Source organism: Neomonachus schauinslandi, chromosome 13 (assembly GCF_002201575.2).
Source record: "Neomonachus schauinslandi chromosome 13, ASM220157v2, whole genome shotgun sequence".
Lineage (NCBI taxonomy): Eukaryota > Metazoa > Chordata > Mammalia > Carnivora > Phocidae > Neomonachus > Neomonachus schauinslandi.
In genome coordinates this window covers 53,098,198-53,117,456 of record NC_058415.1, presented here as the reverse complement: position 1 = coordinate 53,117,456, position 19,259 = coordinate 53,098,198, and positions in this window count along the sequence as shown.

Genomic DNA, 19,259 nt, shown 5'->3' with positions numbered 1-19,259 from the left:
CAGATGTAACTAGTTTACCTAATTTTATAAGAATTGAATTAATTTTGAAGAGAAGCACAAGAGTTTGAAAATGTATTTTTGCAAGTTAAGTACATTTACTAATGCTTATGTCAACTTCGTAAACATTATATTCCAAGGAATATTGCCTATCTACATAAGACAAACTGTACAGCAGAGAAGCCTTCAACAAAACAAAAAGGCAACTGAATAGGAGAAAATATTTCCAAATCATAATATGATAAAGGGTTAGTATCCAAATATATAAAAAACTCATAAATTTAATAGCAAGAAAATAAACAAGTGATTAAAAAATGGGCAGACGATCCAAATACACATTTTTCCAAAGAAGACATGGCCAAGAAGTATAAGAAAAGATGCTCAACGATCATTAATCATCAGGGAAATGCAAATCAAAACCACAACTCGTATCTGTTAGAATGGCTATGATCAAAAAAAGACAAGAAACAACAAGTGTTGGTGTAGATGTGGAGAAAAGAGAACCCTCATGCACTGTCAGGAGAAATGTAAATTGGTGTAGCCCCTATGGGAAAAAGGATTGAACTTCCTCAAAAAAATAAAAAATAAAACTACCATATGATCCAGCAATTCTACTTCTAGGTATTTATTTGAGGAAAATGAAAATACTAACTTGAAGAGATATATGAACCTCCGTGTTCACTGCAGCATTTTTTATAAAAGCCAAGATAGGAAACAACCTAAGTGTCCACTGATGAATAAATGGATAAAGAAAATGTGATATATATACAAAATAAGGTATTATTTACACATTAAAAAAAATGAAATCTTGCCATTTGAAACAACAGAAATGAACACTGAAAGCATTAGTAAGTTATACAGAGGAAGATAAAACTATGTGTGATCTCACGTGTATGTGGAATCTAAAACAAACAAAAAAACAAAAATATTGTGCTCAGAGATACAGAGAATAGATTGGTGGTTGCCAGAGGTGGGGGGGGGTAGGTGAAATGGATAAAGGGGGTCTAATGGTACAAAGTTATAAAATAAATAAGCCCTTGGGACTTAAAGGATAGCATGGTGACTATAGTTAATACTGTACTGCATAATTGCAACTTGCTAAGAGAGTAGATATTAAAAGATCTTATCACAAGGAAAATATTTTAAATATGCATGGTAACAGATGTTAGCTAGACATCATTTCACAATATATACAAATATTTAATCATTACATTTAAACCTGAAACTAATATAATGTTATATGTGTTACACCTCAATAAAAAACTATGAAACTAATTTTATCAAGACCCAACATTTTTCAGCTTTTGTAGATTTTGCACTATATGTACATGTGGGTTATAACACTGAATTTCAACTAAAATCATGTTTATTCATATTGGAAAATGTGTAAAATTATAATACATTCTTATTTTGAAAAGTTTCAATTTCAACATACATTTCATATCTGTCTATTTAGATATCAAATAAGTTTTCCTTTCCTTGAACTTCAAATAAGCTCATTCATATGCAGTGTGATATGTGAGAGAAAAGAAAACATACTGCCCTTTTTTTTGTCTTTTATTATTAAATACCTGGCAGACATTCCTTGGTTTCAAGAAAATCTGCAATTGGAATTAACAGTACAGTAAATCTTTTTTAAAAAATTCTTCCATGTTGAACCAGAGTCAATTGGCAAAGAATACAAGATTATTGAATTCATTGTCTTCTATTTCTTCTGCAAGTTCCATAAACTGTTAATGATTCATAGCATCTGTCATATGGACTGAACAATTTTCACAACTGTATCCATGACAATTTTGAGACTGCTTCAGAAACTAGCACAAATATTTTCAATATGCATAATGCAGTGGAACAGAGCAATAAGGAAAACATTAGTCCCTTCTTTTAACATTCCAATAATTATTTACATGTTTGACCTAATATAGCTGGAGCACCATCTGTCAAGATAAAACTAATTCTCTCATATCTAGCTCAAATTCTTTAACAAACGTAAAATACTAAAAGATAACTCCACTACAAATTCATTTTTTCAGACTGAAAAATGACAATTCTTTTTGAGCTGGAAGTCTTTTGATGCATAATTTACTGATATTAAAGACATAGTGTCTATTCTAGCTCATCTAAAGCTAAAGAGACTATTTATACTGTTTCAATTTTCAATCCAGTCATCTTTGGGTCTTTTTTTTTTTTTTTAATCACTTAAGATTTTTAATTCTTTAGAGAGAGCACACGTGCAGATGGTGGGGAGGGACATAATGAGAGGGAAAGAATCTCAAGCAGACTCTGCACTGAGTGGGAGCCTGAGGTGGGTTTGATCTCATAACCCTGAGGTCATGACCTGAGCCGAAATCCAGAGTCAGCCACTTAACTGACTGAGCCACCCAGGTGCCCCTTTAGGTCTCTTTACAATGGACTGGTATTTTACATATAATTGTTTGGTGACAAAATTGAAGATTAAACATTTATTTGTATGCTATCTTTTTAGTACTTCTTCAAAATTTTCTAACAAAATTTAAATAACTGATATAATTTCTTATTTTACTATCTAAAAATGGTCTTTTCTTGTGAGAATAGTACACATCTTATACCTGACTGAAAGAGGGATCTTATGAGAAATCAAATCTGCAGGTATTAAGACGTTTCCCATTCATTTCGCTTCCAGGAACACCATGACTGAATAGCCAACATTTCAGGTCTGTGCAAATCAGACTCTTCCGATTGTGGCTCGGACTCTCCCATCTACTATGGTAACTATACCCACCTTTCCTTTGGCAGTTTAGTGCAGCCACTTGGCCCTTGCCAGCTTGGGACCCAATTACTCTCACTGCATTTAAGTTTCCCAATTCAGTGATCATGGTTCCCGCTGTAACGTGTGGCCTACAGAGAAGATTGATCACAGTGTTCTTCAAGGATGCTTGGGTTCAACTCACAAACTCATTTCTCACAGTGGTGGTTAAAAGCTTGTCTTCCGGACATTCTCTTTGTGGCTAATTTACTCTACTATTTCAATCTCCTAAGACTTTGTGTTATTTTGTCAACATTAAACCAGGGCAGGTCTGATCTTTCCAATAAGCTCACTATGGGCCACCTTTTAGTCCATGTTTCAGCCAACCAACCAAATTGTTTGAGCCCTTTCTAATTTCCCAGTCTTCAATATTAAATGCAGAATCTCTAACTGAGCCCATATCAATTAATTCAACCTAACCCAACTGAATGTTCCTTCTACCATTATCTCAAGCCTTTAGTATCTATCTCCCCCTATTTTCCTTGGATTTCTGTCTGTATAAGTTAGAAACTTGTAGTAGTACCTTTGGACTGTAACACACCTCCTCATGGGTCACACTTTATAGCTTACCTTTAGGATTCTGTTATGACTTGAACTTAGTTACAGTTCTAAAAGCATGAAAGGGAGGTAATAGGTGGGTCTTGAGATAATGAGCATTGTCTTCCATGGAAACTGTGTCTGGGGAGTCATTACAGTGTTTGAGGTGATGAAGTGAATCCTTTCAGTTTGGTATGCTACCAGTGAGGGGGGAGAAACAACTACCTCTGGGAATGGGGAGTGTGCTTGTACTTGGGGAAGAGAAGCATCTTCCACGGGCAAAGACGACTCGTCAGAATTTGGGGCTTCAACGTCCCTAGCCTCACCAGGATTTTCCCTCATGTTCCCATTCCAACTTACAGGGCCTCATTCTTTCCCAGAGATGCCCTCACTTTAACAGTGGACACACTATAAGACTGAAAATTCAACTTACATTGTAATTCAGCCCATTCACCTAATGAGATTCTGTATTTTATTTTTAGTCATATCAATCCTGGGCTACCAAAGATGAGGTCCTCCTTCAGGGCATATACAAAAGCTCTAAAGTCATTTATATCATTCTTGAACTGGCAATTTGAATCCCTGAACTCATCCTTTCCTTGCACTACTTTGGCCAGTATATGTTAGGAGCAACCAGCCAACCTCACTGTATTTTTTAGTTTTCCAAAAATATTTTAAAGTATTATATACACAGATACTCTTATTCAACCACTTAAGAGAAGCCAGGAGCTTCTACCCTAGCTCCTATTAAGTGGTTGAGTAGGAGTATCCAAAGCAGATATTTCATGTATTTTGTTGCCATATTACACTACAGAAGATCAGTGCTCTAGTTGCTGCTAGAAATAGTCATTAATGTCTTTAAATCTAGTGAAATTAGAGCTCCGATTCCAGAAACCCCAGAACCAATTCAAAAAGCTCATTCTTTACCATTCCGCTCCTCTAGAAAACACTCTCAGTACCAAAATCTCTATTAGTCAAAATAAATATCTAGCTCTCTATCCATCTATAGAATAAGGAAGTGGCTCATGTGATTATGGAGGCTAAGAAATCCTAAGATCTGTAGTCCAAAAGACTGAGAACCAGGACAGCCAGCTTTTCTTTCAGATTTTTTTTTCTTCCAGTTTTTATGGTTTCTAATAAAATATTAGCATTCATATAACTTACCCCTGTGAATAAGGTGTTATTTTTCTCTGGAAGCCTTTAAGTTCTGCTATTTGTTATGATGTTTATCTATTTCATTATAATATACCTATATATAGTTTTTTTTTTTTTAATGAAACTTCTCTTGTGTTAACTGATCTGTTGATTGACTTTTATCTATTTTGGAAATCTCTCTGAGAATGGGGAGTGTCTTCTTCTCCCCATCATCTTCTCCCATATTTCATATGTTCCATTTTCTCTCTCTCTCTATTCTCTTGAGACTTGAATTATGAGCATCTTAAACCACTTTATATTCTCCAGAAGACTACTGATGCTTTATTCTTTTTTAAACTAATTTTTTCTCTTAGAGCTTCAATTTGATCATTCGCTATTGGCCTGTATTTAGTTTTCTATTCATCTCTCATATCAAGAATTCTCTTTAGGACATTTTTGTTAGTTTACATACTTGCTAGACTGCTCTTTTTATTCACATCACTTATACACCCCACTGGATCCCTTAACATTTTATCAGAGGAATTTTAAGGTCTATAACTGATCATTTCAACTCCTGGAATATCTTTGTGTCTACTTGTATTGATCATTTACTTTCCCAAACATGTTTCACATTCTCTTGCTTTACCATGGGTTTTTATTTTGTGTCACACATTTTTATAAAAGCCCAACAGAGACTGTAGTGACTTAGATTTATTTCCAGAAAGGGACATATTCTTGTTCTTGTCACTTCCTTATCAGAAAACCTAGACTCCTCATGAGTTTCTCTTATTTTTTCTTCTCAGCCTCTAGTTTTATGGTACAACCCCTAGCATTCTGCAGACGCTGGTGGACTAATGTTTTAAAGGTAGTACAGTTTTATTTATTTATTATTTATTTATAGTACAGGAGAGATTCTCTGACCCTAATCTGTTATGTCAGTTAACACATAGCAAATAAAAACTTTTTGAAACGGGGTGCCTGGGTGGCTCAGTCGTTAAGCGTCTGCCTTCGACTCAGGTAATGATCCCAGAGTCCTGGGATCGAGCCCCGCATTGGGCTCCCTGCTCCACGGGAGGCCTGCTTCTCTCTCTCCCACTCCCCCGCTTGTGTTCCTGCTCTCACTATCTCTGTCAAATGAATAAATAAAATCTTAAAAAAAAAAAAACTTTTTGAAAATTGGGCTGGTTTTCCTTATCCTAAGCTACTATAAAATAGCTTATCTTGTTTCAGTTATGGATCACAGTACCCACGGATCCTTTCTGTTTTCATTCTCTGGAGTTTAGTTCACTTATTTCACTTCTATTTATTTCTCTATGTTCTCCATGATGGGTAGAAAATAAGTATGTCATTGATCTGCCTTGTTTTTGTTGTTAGGACAAGAGTAACATTCTTTTACAACTTTCTACTCTGACCTAGAAGCATACACATTTAGGTTTTAATTTCAACTTCTGTTTAACTCTGACTTCTAAAAAGTCTTATTTCATTGTGTTTAAAATATCCCTATTCATCTTTAGTCTTTTTTGTTGTTGTTGTTGTTCATTGTGTTATTCTGTTAACTCTAAGAGGTTGAAATCTTGAGAGTATAAATTGTGGATTATTCCTACAGAGATGATTTAGTTTTGCTCTCCATGAAGGACTAGAGGGCACTATTTACCCCTTTAAATATTTTGGCTAAATTTCAAGATTTGCAAATTCCTTGGTTACAACTGGCACAAAGCTTAGGTTTTAAAATCTTCCTTTGACATTAATATTTCTACCCATGACAACCCAAGTTTTCTCTTTGTTTATGCCTCACATGTTCATTTTAAAGATTTTATTTGAGAGAGGGGAGGCAGGCAGAGGGAAGAGCAGAGGGAGAGAGAGCGAGAGAATCTCAAAGCAGACTCCATGCTGAGCATGGAGCCCGATGCAGGGCTCTATCTCATGACCCTGAGATTATGACCGGAGCTGAAACCAAGAGTCAGATGCCCAACTGACTGAGCCACCTACGTGCCGCTCACATGTCCATTTTAAGCTAAATGTCCTTTTGTTATGCTTTTTCTTTATTGTTGCTTAGAAAAGTCCCCTAACCACTTGAGCATTCATGAATTCAATTCAATAAATTTTATGACAGTTGACTCAGAACCGTGTTTATAGCATCCTATAATAAAAGGCTAGACAGTATTATATTCATCTTTGACTCTACAGCATTTATCACTAAGTCTCATGACATAGAGAATGCATTCAAAAAGTATTAATAGAATTCAAGAGTTAACATAAATATTAGGTCAAGCAGCATATCAATCCAAGGGAAAAGATTATGAATGACTAGATCTATTATAATCTCTTCTACATAACTGTCGTTAAATTAGATTTTAATAGAGCTTCATTTTTAGGTATATTTTACTGATGAGATAACAAGGAAGCAAAAATGAAATACTGAACAAGTAGTTTGGAAAAGTAGGATGTATGTTGGTAGAAAAATCATGATTGATAATAAAGATTCCTGGATCAATTAGTGCAAAATCAAGTATGTGCGAGGGGTTGTTTTTTCCAAGGAAGTTGGTAGAGTAGCAATATTAGGTCCTTAATAAGTGTTCAAATACTGAGGCCAAAATACCAAAAGAAAAACAAGTGCCAGGAATGCCAGGGCAGCATAGTATCATAGAAGACAAAAATAATTACTTATAGCTGCTATATTTATAGTCTTGAAATGTCACTGACACTTACTTGAGTTGTTCTTACAAGTTCAACCTTTCTGTTGAGTGAATTCATTGTCTTTAACAAAGTATTTTAATGAAATAATGTCAAGGGCCCCATTTTAGCTTTTTCTCAAATTACAGCAAAGTATGCAGAATTAATTTTAAAATTATGCATGACCAAGTTCATCCTCAATTTGGAATAGCTAAATTATAACGAATGGAAATGTAGACTGTTGATCAGGAATGGCATACTTAAATTGTTGAACTGAGGTTTTTTTTATTATATTCCATATGGAAAAACATTTTAATGTTTTCAACAAAAGTCTAGCTTCTTGATATATACCAATGTGAAAAACCTCAGAACTGAAAAGGTTTGCATTATATGCACAAAAATAGCAAAAACAATGATCCCCTCTACAAAATAGCTTTTCTTTAGCTCTTAGAGTGAAACTAGCTTTACTTCAGGAAGCTTGAAAGCATTCTTAAAACAGTATTCAACCCTACTAATAGAATACAACCCACTTTGCCCATTAGGACTTTCTCAGAGAATAATCTTGAGATGAAAATATTGTGGAAATTTTTCTTTTTATTTTCTTTCTTATCTGTGCCTCACTTCTGAAATGCAGTGCAAGTTTCAACTTTTTTCCTACTACCTATCAGGCACCTGCCACAGGGATTAGAATTTGAAAAGTGAGGAGGCAGCCCTAGTAGATATGAATCAACAACAAAAGGCTTTTCTTTTTTTTTTTTTTTTAAACAGAATTCAACAAGAGCTGATTTTTCATTTGGGGTTTGTAGCTCTAATATGCTGGTTCCCAAACTAATAGTGCAATTCAGTAGATCAATCTTAATGCAGATATGGTAAAGAGTGTGGTCATTTATAATAGGCGATTAGCTGCCCCAGCCATTTGGATATCAGAAGCAATAGTGCTCAGTGATTGAGATGGAAAATGGAGGTCTCATCGAATAGGAAATCAAGCAGTTCATTAATTTATGCCCTTTTAAACCCATAAATGCTTTGTAATTCCTAGATTTTAGGGAAGTTTTAAAAGTCTGGTCTAAAAGGCCACAGGCACATTAGCAGAAACATTTAAAGCTGTTAGAGGCTTCCAGCAGATTGTATTATTTATTATGTGCAGGCTCTAGAGGCTAAGAGCAGCTGAAAGGATTGCAGTGCCAACAGCTGAAAATGAAGATTCTCTAAATAAAGGGCCGGTTGCCATTTAGCCTGATGTGCAAAGAACCAAATATACAGTGGAACTCCTCTGAAAACAAAAATGAGTCCTACTATCCTTGTGTAGCTGAAAGTAGAAATGTTTGTATGTTATTTAATCAAAGGGTGTTATTAAAAATAGATGCTTCTTTCTCCTCATGAATGAAAGGACTATGATGAACAAATAGGGAACTGACAAAATACAAGAGCACATTTTCGATTACAGAGCATTTTGCAAAATGTATGTTTCTATTATCTTTATTAATATAAATATATTAATATATTATATTATAATATAATATATTATATAAAATAATATATATTATATATATATAATATATAATATATATTATATATATATTATATATATATATAATATAATATATTATATAAAATAAATGCCTTTCAGATTTATATTGTACAGATGTGTTCTATAATTTTTTAGCAAGTTTCTACACTGATTTCCTTTCAAAAATGGAAAACTGCTTTTAGTCTACGTAAGACCTCGCTTCACTCTTAGGTACGAAACACTAGATTGAGTTGACATTGTTGCACAGAGGGGTATCAAAGACATAAAGAAAATATGGTTTCCCAAGTTTCAATTAGCTCAACACTCTTTGTCTAGGCTCACATTTAAAACTTGGGACATTCAAAGTTGATGACACTTTTTTACTAATGACCCTGCATCTGGTAAACCAGAGAGAAAAAAAAAAAAATTGAATTGAAGGAATTGAAAGGTTTATCGTCCATCTCTCTTTGATGTTCTATGGAGGATGGCCCCAACAAATTTGTTCTTAGAGTTACACTGAAAAATATGAATTCACTGACAACAATGTCTAGATTTAGGACTTGGTCATAGGTAAAACGCACATGCTTCAATCCCCCACATTTCCAGATTAACAGAAAGTCCATTCTGGCTCCATTGTATTTAGATTCTTAGGGTCTCAAAGATGTGTGTGCCCTTGCATGTGCCTTGGGGGAGGGGCAACTGGGGAGTAAGGGGTGGACCCACCAGCTGGGCAGGAAGACAGGGAAGGGGATTGGGGTGGTTGGAAAGAGCAATCCTACTTATTCCAGAATTTTATAAGAGTGGGCCTCAGATGAATGCCATCTGGGCCTGGGAAATGCCACAGCTGTGGCTGTTGGAGGGAGCCAATGCGGCAGCTGCTTCAAACCAAGTCTGGAGGGACAACTTCCGCATCGCTAAAGCCAGTTCACACTGGATTCTTTGAGGGAGAACTAGCACAACACCCAGTATAACAAAGTCAAGGGTGTTCTATCACCATAAGGATTTGGGTTCTTTTCATGGTTATGGACTTTTAATTCCCTCTGCAGCTCTGTAATGATGAAAAATGGGGGATTTTTCATGAAGATACTAATGGTTAAGTTTCACAGTGGCTCATGAGCACACGTTTCTGGGTTTTGTGATGCTTATAGTTGTCATTTTTAAAATTATAATTGCTTTTCTTATTCTCATAAAATATTTATTTTCATACACACTTTGTATTGTGTTCCTTAAAAAGTATCGCCAAATTGGAATAATACTGTTTAGAAAGGAAGAGAACAGTCTAAGGCAAGAGAGACAAACTGTACTCTCTCTGAAGACTATGTCTGAATTTGATTTACTGGGGCAAATTCCCTATTCCTGTGTATCTCCTAACTCAGATACCCTGTAGACTCTAGTCTCAGCCATAGTGTTCAAGGAGAAATTAATGCTTTTCGTTATATAGTAGTAAGAACTCCATGCCAAATTGGCCAAGTCTATGTCCAGATTCAGCCATACAACCACCAGTAGGATATTTGATCTAGTTTAACCTATTTTTGTAAACCCTTGATTACTGATTTTTTTTAGTTTTAAATCAATAGCTGTGTCCTGTGGTTTCCTGCAAAGATCTCTCCAGTGATTTAAATGTACTCTCATTCAAAGTACAGACTGAATGTCTGGAGAAACCACACCTCTGCCCCAGGGAACTGGTTTCCTGGGAAAATTACAAAAGTTCATCCAATTATATGAATGGATCAGCACTCCAAGTATAGGCCAGGAAGAAAATCTGGAAACTATTGCTTAACTGTCCAACAAAAGCACAGAGTTTCCTAAAGGAATGCAGTCTAAATTTCTCTAATTAAGCCAGAGCAGTAGAAACACACAGGCCTGAACCATAAACCATTGGTCCCTGGTGGAACTGTATGTAATTGAGCTGTGGTGTGTGAAGATGATAAGGATAATTGTCAATCAGGAATGTTGGCGGGGGGGGGGGGGGGGGAGTTTTGTTTTTTGATTAAAAAGGGATCTTATTCCTGAAGGTAACTGGAAAACCTTTCTAGTCTTATTATGAGAAACAGTCATAATTCTGTCTTATTATGAGTAATAGTCACACTCCTTAGAAATAAACTTTTAATTCTTATCATTTAAGTTAGCAAGTGACAAAAAATACCATTTTACTCTTTTTGTGGTGATTTCCATTGATGGCAAATTCATGGCTCATCCTTGCAGGTTATACTTGTTATTTCATCACATGTGTTTGTATATCAGTCCCACTTCTATCCACTTGTTTTCCCTTTGCTTCCTCTTTATTGCCTTTTAAAAATGTTATCTTATTTTTTGAAAGCTATGATAAAGGTCTTTTAAGAAAAAGAAATTAGCATATCCACTTACATTCCAATATAAACGAGGAAAAGTTTAACATGTAGAAAGCTATACAAAATCTTGAGGAAGATAAAACAATAATGATCCATACAGGTCATGGCCAAATATAGAGGAAATAAAATTTGTGTCTGCTCTTAAAGATTACCTGATTTAGCACCTGACAAGTAGTAACCCCTTGGTCCTAATAATGACTATAATAGATGTATAAAATAGGTGGGGAAAAAAGACACATGCACATTAAAATATGTCACCAAATACCAGATCAAAGCCATAAGATTATAAATGGGCTAATATAAGTTATTCTGGAAAGGTAAATTGATATGATATGATGGATTTCTCAAAAGAAATGAAAAGAGTGTCTGATTTCCTCTTTATTTGAACAATTGTTTGTAGTATGTATTGGTCATATCCAATATGCCAAGTATTTTTGAGGGCATACTGGGACAGTGATAAGCAAAATACACACGATCTGTATCCCAATGGAGTTTCTAGTATACACACACACACCCCCCCAAATAATTACACAAATTCATTATTATACAATAAACAGCATGGAGTAACTTCTAAGTGTCAATCACTAAGGATAGGTTCTGGAGTATTGTAATGAACAAGACAATTTGCTATCCTCATGGGACTTTCGTTTTAATGGGATAGATGAAAAACATCTAAGTTTAATGAGGAATAAATAAGTATAATAACTGAATCAAAGTTAGAGGATAGAGACTGGTAGGGCAGGATATTCTATTTTAGATATGGTAATGGAAAAGAATATATTTTTCTTCTACTAGTTTACAAATTTCTCGGCCTTAGTATATTCATTGACTTTTTAAGCATATCGTATCATGAATGAATGTCTTAATGCTGAATTCAGGTGGGAGAAAAGGAATAGATTGAAATTATCATGTTTTTTATTTAAAAAATAACATTAATAATGATTTTTAAAACAATATAATTTTATCTTCATAAAATGTCATTTATGGATATGTAGTATTTATAAATAGTATAATGCTAATGGGGTAAGTGTTTACAAAACTCTGAATCTGGGGCGCCTGGGTGGCTCAGTCATTAAGCATCTGCCTTCGGCTCAGATCATGATCCCAGAGTCCTGGAATCGAGCCCCGCATCAGGCTCCCTGCTCCGCGGGAAGCCTGCTTCTCCCTCTCCCACTCCCGCTGCTTGTGTCCCCTCTCTCGCTATGTCTCTCTCTGTCAAATAAATAAATAAAATCTTTAAAAAAAAAAACTCTGAATCTAACATAATTCTAAGTAGAGTCCAGCGTTACTCAACAAAAGGTAGAAGGTACTCAACAAAAAATTTCTAATGAATAAAGATGAAGAATTAACATTTCCACAACATGGCAATTTTTAAAATGTTTTATATGGACTTAGGCTACACAGAACTAGATTTTCCATAATCTTTACCTATGTCACGCATCCAAGTATAGTCCTCTTCTAGTGACTTTTATTATTTGCCTAGCAAGCTATAGTGTACAAAATCACATGCTCTTTTCAAAATAACTCTGAGAAACATGTATTATTTCTATTAATAGATATAATAATAGACTTCAATATACTAAGTAACTGAGTAAAGCTGCCCAACTAGGAAATAACATATCCCGGACTGCTTCTAATACTTGTGTTCCTTCCACTACATTACAGTAGTCCACTCCCAGGTTTCAGTGAGATCCCTGGTAGTGGCTGAGGTGTATTTAATATTGAGATCAATGAGGTTTCAATCCATGTTTACATAGGTTGCCAGCAGAAATTATGAAACCATTAAAGAAAAATGGCAACAACTTGAAGAAGACAAGTAAGAGACGGGCTAAAGACACATGGAGAATGTAGGAGTTGGAAAGAGTTTTACAAAGATTGCAGAGAATGGATAAGTGGGAGACAACAGGATTATGGGAGCAGAGTTCTCATCAGGAACAGCACTTGAAAGTCAAGAGCAGGCAGCTCTCCAGCCCAGTAAGCAGATGTGGTCCGTTAGGGGAAGTCAGAATTTAGTTAAAGTGAAGAGGTAGAAGGCAGAAGACAGCAAATGATGAGCACAAACAAGGTTAACATCTGCAGATTTTCTTTAAAATTTGTTATCTTAGCAAACATCTAAACTGCTCAGAAATTCCAAAGCACTTTAAAAGAAAGCTGGCTTTAAGTGGATGCTACCAAGCTGAATGGTTTCTGTGCAAGATGAAAAAGCTCTAAGAATAAAAACCATCTAAAGAATCTTGGACACATGAACATAGGTACCCAGTAGAGGAGCATGAAAATGGAAACTGAACTGTTTCTTGAGTGGAGAAAAATTATAGTTGGCTAGATACCTAAATGGAAGTAGGTATCAAATGAATCCAAAACTTCTTTCCTGACTATGCATACTAATTCCTTTTCATAAGAGTATTCTGGAATGGAAATGGTCACATTGTAGTTTCTCCTCTACTTAGACTTCATTTCTTTTCTAAACCTTCTCCTATGGTACATAGATACCGGAGTCAGAGAACAGATTTTCTTCTTTTCACATCTGTTTATCTCCTTTGCATTTATTATCTTCGGGGAGAAAAAGAATGGGAAATTTTCATTCATTGGACAGTCTCTAGCTGTCAAGTGCTGTAGACATCATCTCCTTCACCTATTATTTAAACTGTTCAAAACATAGTTTTCTCTATTATAAAATAAACTATATTTAATTCCCATTATTGTGATGATCATGAGATAATGGTATAAACTGATTAAACCAATGTCTGGTCTTTATAAATTTACCTATATGAACGTTTTAATGAAAGCTCATTTACTATTATACATTATAGCACAGATTCTGGAAACTGCTTGCTTAGGTTCAAATCCTTGCTCTGTTACTTAACTAGCTGGGTGATCTCAGTTGCCTTACTAAGCCACTATAACTCAGTCCTCTCATCTCTAAATTGGAAATAAAATTAGAGTTGACTTCATAAGACTGTTCAGTCTATTAAATGAGTTATTTATTGATTTATATGAGTTATATAAAGCACTTAAACCAATGCTTGGTACAAATTAACTGCCAAATAATCATCAACTCTTATTAGCATACTGTGAGGGAAGTAATGGTGATTGTAGACAGAAGAGTGATTCTTATTTTTTTTGTATGTTATAGAATGCCGTCTCCTAACTTGATGAATTTTAGGAACCCTTCCCCAGGAAAAAGAAAAATCTTAAGAATTATAACTGAATTCACCCAAAATTTTTCATGTAATTTAAGCATTTGTGAACTTTTGAAGCCTATCTGTGGATTGCAGGTTATGAACCCCAAGTCTGAGTAATATTTTGTATAAACTACTTTATAAAAGAATAAAAAGGACAGGGAAGTGTTTTCCTTATACTATGTATTATGAAAGTGGAAACTATTAAGACCTTTATTTGGGGGCAAAAATAAATATAAGATAACATGGAAAGGTTTGCAGTTGATGTCATTTACAAAAAATGTCTCTCAAAAGTTCTCAGTTGCTAAATTTCAGAACTTAGTTTTACTGAGGAAAAGAACAGCATGGCTCGGCATGACAAAAATAATACACGAACTCTCTTCCTCAAAACATCCAACACCTGCCAAAGTAAACAACATGAATACTGGGACTTTGCCAACATTAAATTATTTGTAATGGGTTACAAATCTCTGGGTCTCCCAGTATTTAGGTAGTGAAATTTTTACATCACTATTATATTTAAGAACAAATTCTTCATCTCCTTTCCCAAAGAAATAAGAATTAAATTTATTTTTAATATTGTTTTGGTGTGCACAAGCAACAGCCTCTTATTCCATTATTAAAACCTCAAGATACTAGGATTTGGTGATAGTTCAAAACACATGTTACAACTTGCACCTTGAATTGAACTGTGTTTTTTAAAACAGTATGAGTTCTGGAGAAGACAGTGAAATTTTCAATTAGCTTTTAATTTGACACTTCCTTATATAGCTTACACAGTAAATAGAAAACTTCATCTTCTTTTGATAAGTGAGAAAACAAAATATTTTCTCTAAGAGAAAAACTGCATAGCACCTGAGAGCGAGAATGATCTGTGAAATCAGGGTGGATGGTGACCGTGGATTGGTTGAAGTCTACATTTGGCATTCTAGGGCTTGAATTTAAATTCCTAATTAAAATTAAACTGTTGGGCCAGCTGAAATGGTTCTAAACTCATGAAGCATGTGCTATTTGTTGTCTCCTGTTATCCATCCATCATTTGTTTCCCTTATCCTCTATTTGGAAGCCCTTCTCAATCAGAGATAAAACTCAATTCCCCACTCAGAGGAGCACTGCTCCTGGTCCTGCATTGGCCGGGTACAACCCACATCCCCAAATCATTCCTTAATTGGCAAAATGCTCATTTTTCTTCAATACTCAGTTCAACTAATTATCACTAAGTTAGTAATAAATAATAGCATATTACCAATTTCACTAGCTTACTAAAATGTAAATAATTGTATTTATATAATAATGTATATAATACTAAACTATCTCCTGGGTTATTGTTGTAAATGAGTAACTCTACTTACAACACTTCAAATAATGCCTGATGTAGAGCAGAAGCTCAATACATGCTAGATATTATTATTACTGTATATAATAGGTTGCTGTGGAATAAAATAATGGAGGTTATAGTTTAAAAGCTCACTCTAATTAGAATGTAATTTAAGTTATAGTTCAAAGTGATGATTGCTCTCAATGACATTTATTGATCTTTATTACATTCATACATATCACCTTAGATATATATATATGGTCATAAGAAATGAAATAGAGCAAGTGCTAATAGTCTAATGTATACTCTCTTTATGAAAGAAATACTTGAGAAAAAAATTTGATTTAAAAAGGAATTGACATTTTAACAATTGGTGCTTTCTGAAAGTAAAATGCACCGCTTGTGATGCAAGAGGCTCTTTGTAATGATAGATAAGCAGAACCTAGAAAACAGATTGCAAATGATATTTTATGGAGAAAAAACAACTGACATTAGATGACCTCTGGAGTACTCTTCAGCTCTTCCCTGCTAGATTTCTAACAAAGTATTTATATCTAAAACTACATTACATCATCAATCACATCAATACGTATTTGTTGAGGGGCTCTTATGTGCCTGGTGCACCGAGCAAGACATAAACCAAATGGATCGGTTCTCTGTCTCATGTTGCATTACGTTATAAATAAATAACTGTCATATATGGTTGTAAATTTCTTAAATTATTTCAAGATTGTAACACACTAAACCAGCTTTTGAGGATGACATTTCAGAGAGGGCAGTCTATACAGTGGAAAGCATTAGCGTTTTGAAGAGAAAGAAATATGGAATTCAAGACAGTCTTTAGACATTGGAAACTGCCCAGGGAAAGCTCTAGAGTAAAAAGGAAACAATAGGTTACTAAGAACTGAGAGCAGGGCATTCTCTAGCAAAGCTGGAATGGCAAAGGTTGAGGAGATTAATCTGCACTTGATTTTACCCAAAAGGCCGAGAAGCGATGAGGAGATTAATCTGAAGAGGCAGGCAGTATGATCAGATTATGGAGAATTGTAGGCCACATTACCAATTTTCCAAAGAGATTTCAAGTTTTTCTGACTGGAGGACGCACACTAGCTTTAGATTCTCTTGGCTAATAAAATATTAAAATATCCTAGCCTGGTGATGGGTATTAAAGAGGGCACGTTCTGCATGGAGCACTGGGTGTTATATGCAAACAATGAATCATGGAACACTACATCAAAAACTAATGATGTAATGTATGGTGATTGACATAACATAATAATAAAAAAAATTAAAATATCCTATCATGCTAACTCAGAAGCACAGGAACCTGAAAGAGTAGTGTCACAAATTAGGAAGAAACAAAGCATTTAAAGGGGCTAAAAGAGGGTGAAGTCAAGAAGATGCCCCATTTTGATGGAAGAAATAGTAAAAAAAATAAAAATGGTGATGGAGATACCTCATATAAGTCTCTAATTTTTCTGACACATCAAGAAAAGGCCATGCCTATTCTCCATAGCATCCTTATACTCTCTCTTTCTCATTCTCTCTCTTACACACAAAAAGACAAGCAGAAAAGCTTTGGTAAACTTATCCCCAGGAACTAAAGTCAAAGCCTGAAAGCATCAAAATCTTAAAATGATTTCTTGCACAATGACTTTGAAGAAAATTCTCACAGGATACAATGAAACAGATTTACAACAAATGCTGCACACAACTAAATCCCAAAACTGTGATGATGGAAGATGACATTTTCTTGTTAGAAATTAGTTGGAGATATGAGCTACATTTTAAAAGGTATCCTTTCCTTTTGTCTCTTTCTTTGAAGCTTGTTAGATTTGCACCCAGTTATATGCAAATGGAAAATGTGACCAAGCTTCCAAATATTGGTTTTCGGTCTCTACCTATCTATACCTATCTATCTACTGACTTTTGGTTACTGTGTCAACACTGCTCAATAAATTTGAAATAAAAATAATCATAATTTCACAAATTTTGCAGTAATAGTAACTTTTTAATCCAACCTTTCAAGGGACATTTAATACATTAATTAAGCTTCAAGTCACCCAGTTGTTGTACTCTACACATTTCAAAGATGGTTAAGTCCTATTACTGAGATGTTAAGTAATTTTCAAAAGTAGTCTGTAATTGAAAAAGTTGAATATAAAAGTCCTGATGTGTGCTTGTACTAACCCCCGGACATCTCATACTCTGAAAAATGGCTTATTAGTCAAAAAGAATTTGCTTTTCTTCCATTTCTTCATGGAATAACATAAGATCTTTACTGTTACGCCTCGTGGAGAAATTGGGGAATAAGTTCTGTATCACGTCTACTGACCATAAAGTACATTCAGTAAAACAAATACTTTACAAATATTAAAATAGTATCTGTTCAGTTGGTGAAATAGGTGATGGGGATTAAAGAGTACACTTATCATGATAAGCACTGAGTAATGTATAGAATTGTTGAATCACTACATTGTACACCTGAAACTAATATAACACTGTATGTTAACCATACTGGAATTAAAAATTAAAAAGAGGAAACATTTTTTTAAAATAGTGTCTACTCATTGACAACTAAAAATATTACAGAAAAATGGCAATAATTTATCTACTTTTTGGTTCTAGTAGAAAGAGAATTATGACATTGGGGAGGGTATGGGCTATGGTGAGCATTGTGCATTGTGTAAGAATGAATCAGAGACACGTACCTCTGAAACAAATAATACATTATATGTTAAAAAAAAAAAGATAGTAGGAAGGGAAAAAACGAAGGGGGGAGGGAATCAGAAGGAGACGAACCATGAGAGACTATGGACTCTGAGAAACAAACTGAAGATTCTAGAGGGTAAGGGGTGGGTGGATGGGTTAGCCTGGTGAAGGGTATTAAAGAAGGCACATACTGAATGGAGCACTGTGTGTTATATGCAAACAATGAATCATGAACCACTACATCAAAAACTAATAATGTAGGGGCGCCTGGGTGGCTCAGTCGGTTAAGCGACTGCCTTCGGCTCAGGTCATGATCCTGGAGTCCCGGGATCGAGTCCCGCATCGGGCTCCCTGCTCGGCAGGGAGTCTGCTTCTCCCTCTGACCCTCCCCCCTCTCATGTGCTCTCTCTCTCATTCTCTCTGTCAAATAAATAAAAAAAATTTTTAATTTTAAATAAATCTCTTTATAAAAAAAAAAAAACTAATAATGTAATGTATGGTGATTAACATAACACAATAAAATTTTTTTAAAAAGAGACTTAACCAAAAAGAAAAAAAGAAATTACAATCATCTAAATAAATTAAAAATAAGTATCTTATAGCTAAATGTAGCACATAGCTCTCACATAGGGTGTTGTTATTGCCTAGTTATTAACATAGTGCTTCTAGTTTTTATACATTACAATATGAATGAATATCAAACATGCTAGATGCAAAATACTACATAAATGATTCCAATTATATGAAGTGTCTAAAAAAGGCAGATACTTTATATTATTTATAAAGACTGGAAAGCAGTTCAGGGTTGTCTGGGGCTTGGGTAGGATTGAGAAATAATTATAAATATGTTCTAAAGAATTGTTTAGAGCAGGTAGAAATATTTTTAAAAACTGGATTGTGGTGATGAAAGCCCTACTTTACTAAAATTAGCAAACTGGACAGTTACATTGGCTGAATTTTATAGTATGAAAGTTATACCTCATTAAAAGTATCTTTTATTTAAAAATGTGTTATGTATTATGTCATACCAGGAACTATTATTGGGAGAAAATGAGCACCAAAG